This window comes from Ursus maritimus, unplaced genomic scaffold (assembly GCF_017311325.1).
Source record: "Ursus maritimus isolate PB19 unplaced genomic scaffold, ASM1731132v1 scaffold_25, whole genome shotgun sequence".
NCBI lineage: Eukaryota > Metazoa > Chordata > Mammalia > Carnivora > Ursidae > Ursus > Ursus maritimus.
The window spans coordinates 30,408,308-30,411,838 of record NW_024425008.1 but is presented as its reverse complement, the minus strand read 5'-3'; positions in this window follow the sequence as shown (position 1 = coordinate 30,411,838).

Genomic DNA, 3,531 nt, shown 5'->3' with positions numbered 1-3,531 from the left:
CAGCACCACCATACGAAGACGACAGTTTCATGAAATCTGCCACCCCTCCTCTACCCCCTGCAGACTTACTGTCGTAAGCAAGGAGATGTGAGGCCCCAGTCAGCCAGGCCTGCCCTTTTTTTGAAGCTCCCAGCTCACAGGCATAGCCTTTAGATCGCTGGCTTCCCAAACTGGAAGTGATATCCAAGGCCCTAGATTCTGCTTTCGGCAGGTCCATTTTAATGGGGATAATATATTCTTTTCCTATGGTTTCAGATTAAGGTTTGTCAATATACGGTAAATTCTTTCTCTGAGACAGAAACTTGCTTTCTGTATTCCTTGGCAGACCCCATTTAGAAAAGCCTTCTACATGGTGTACAGGTTGTTAGCAATAAGCCAGGAGAGCAAAAAAAGAGAGGATGTGTTAATGATAGCAAACATTTCAGTGCTTTCTATGTATCTGGCACTGTTCTAAGCTATATTTATATTTGCTCATTTAATCCTCTAACGATGTGCTGAGACAGGCACTCTCCCCACTTTAGTGGTGAGGAGCTTCAGCTCAGAGCAGCTGTACACCTGCCCAAGAACTTGGCTCACCGACCGTTCTGGTAGACACGACAGGGTGTCTCAGGGATGAGAACTCCACCAGATGGGACCTAGAGAGCCCATGGAATTGAAGGAATTCCATTTTAGAGTTGAGAGGGACCTCAAGAGTTTGAGTGACTTGCCCAAGGCTCATGCAGCTACTCCATTGAAGAATTAGTATAGACTCCACTGCTTTTGCTGGTTCAATGCCATTTCCAGCCCAGGCACAGGTTGCTCTTAGGAAGAAAAGAAAAGAAGTTGGCCTTAATGATTAAAGGTAGGGTCTTGGAGAGGCTAGAAATGTTAGAAAACACTGACATGAAAAGAAAGTAAGAGATGGTGGTAGGGGTCGGCCCCAAATATCATCGCTAACCAGTCTAGGACTAGTCGAGATGTTTGTTACCCTTTGAAAACCTATGCGATCTCCAACAGCCACACACTCATCTGTTTTTGGTACATGTGAGAGTGCGCTGGTCTTCAGATCATTACATGATCATTGTTTCATGGAATTTATGCATTCTTACAGAGAGAAGTTCTCTCAAATCAATCCTACACGTTCACTGACTTCCATTATATTTTTAGAGATTTTTAAGTAATCTCTACACTCCACATGGGGCTCAAACTGATGACCCTGAGATCAAGAGCTGCATTCCACTGACTGAGCCAGGTGCCTCTTGACTTCCATTACAAATTAAGGACTTTACTTGGTGATTTTGGAGCATCTCGATGACCAAGTGTCTTAGAGGCCAGTCCATGGCATGTTCAGTGCTAATTCTGTGGATCTGGAAAGCTGTTGAACTCACCTAGCATTTCATTTCTTCCACTGCAGTCTTCCCTCCAAATGCCTTCCTTCCCAGCTTCCCTAAGACCACAAAACATCTCTTACGCATAAGGACCCTGGGTTGGCATCCAGTTATCTCAGTGGTTTATTGCCTTTCTCCAACCTTGGTTGGGGTACTGACACAGCCAGATAGAGGGAGACTTGCAAGCTAGCATTCTGTACTTTGGAATATTCCGTTAGCTCACGGCTTTGGGTTCCAGAAAGGAACTCCTTTCCCAACTTCAGTAATTTGAAATACTAGCTACCCCATTTCCCTACNNACTATGACTGTCTTGTCAACAAGCACTGCAGAACACTTCTGCACAGCTCAAATAAACCCCATTGGGTAGAATGGAGCAACTCCTCCTGCTAGTCCCTGGTCATGTTAGTGCTGGCCCCAGGGAAGTTTCTCTTTGTCTCTGAGCCTCCATTCTGAGAACCATCTTATCACCTTTACACTAACTGTGAAATGCAATTGGTGTGTACATGACTCAGATTTCTTTTCACAGTTTTCTTCTTGCATGTGAAAAAATTCAAAGTTACTTCCCAGCCACTTGAATTCATGTTCTTTCAGCTCAGTATGAGCACTCAAGCACAAGTGAGCACTTAGACTGAAATAACCCATCTGAGAGAACCACACAGATTGTCCAAAGCCATCATCCTCTGTTGTAGGCAAGTCTGGACTCCCTGAGCCTTACTTCACCTTAGTGCTTCAACCCTGGCCCACTGCCTTGCTTAGGTCATAAGGGGGGGACGGCCTTCCTTGTGAAGCGTCTATTTTCCTCATGAGAATCTTGGTTGGCAAGAATTTTTCAGTTAATTGAAAGACACAGCTTTACAGGCAGGATATAAAAGGTCGTTTTCCCTTTTTTTTTTTTTAAAGGAAAATGTCTGCAAAGCATGCTTGGAACAGGGCAGAAAAGGCAACTTGATATTTGGAAACATCAAAAACTTTCTTTTGGGGCTGTTTGGAATGTCACTTCACTACATCACTCACTCCCTCAGTTCCAGCTAATAAAAGGGTCAATTCCAGGATCCCACTGTCCTGAGTCCATGTAAGCCTGCTAAAGGAGACCAAGCAGATACTTCCTCCAACCCTACATTTTGTCATCTAGATGTGACCTTTGTTCCATACCTAGAAGAGGCAATGACCACTAGCATGGATGTGGAATACCATTTTCTCTTCTAGTCTTCAGAGTGGCTTGGAATCAAGTTTCAGCTAGGCAAGAATTAAAACAGGAAAGAAATTAAGGATCAGGGGTGTCTAAGCAACCAAGTCTTCCCTCGAAGAGAAGAGGAAGCAGCGAGAAGTGAATAATAGGTTTATTTGCATATACAGGAGAGAAGAGCTAGCGTTGCTGGGAGTCACAAGAGGAAGGGCTTGTGAGGAGATAAGGCTTCAGCAGAGGAAGGCACCTTGACAAACAAGGGACTCCTGGCTTAGTAAATCAAGCACAGTTGCAACCTTCTTTCGCCCCAAGCCAACTACTCATTTAACTCATTTATTGTTGTCCTAAAGACACAGGAATCACTTACAAAACCAGAGGGAAAATAAAGTGGAGAGAAATGGTTTTTACCTGTCTGGCCCAGCCACTTAAAAATTTATGTACAGGATGCAGAAAAAAAAAACAACAAACAAAAAACCTAAGAGGCACTTTCGAATAGTTCTTAATCTAATCAGTGCCATCTGTCCTGCTGGTAAAAATACTATCATGGAAGAATTTGGGGATCAAATGTGCCTCCAAAGCTGGGGCCTCGATTCACAAGGATTTTGGCAAAGGGACTCTAGAAGTGGTTCCTGCCAGGTTTCCAGGCCCACGATCACAAGACAGGAGATTTCTGGAAAGGAGAGTGGAGTGGCTACGGAGACAAGCAATTGTCAGCCTCCTCCAGTGAGTATCTTGTGGGCTTATCTCCTGGCAAGTCGAACCTGGGGTGCTGGGAAGAGTCTCTCGTTGCTAAAAATGACCTTTCTTGAGCACTAAAATTGAACGAGAATGAACTTTGACTTCTCTTTGGAGTACCCAAATGGGATTAAGGCTTTTAACATGAAAAGACCACGCATTTGGAAACTCCAACCACCGAGTGGCTAGTTCCCAAGGGAACTTCTTTTTCTCTAGGAAAAGTGGATTGTCCTTAGAGAAATC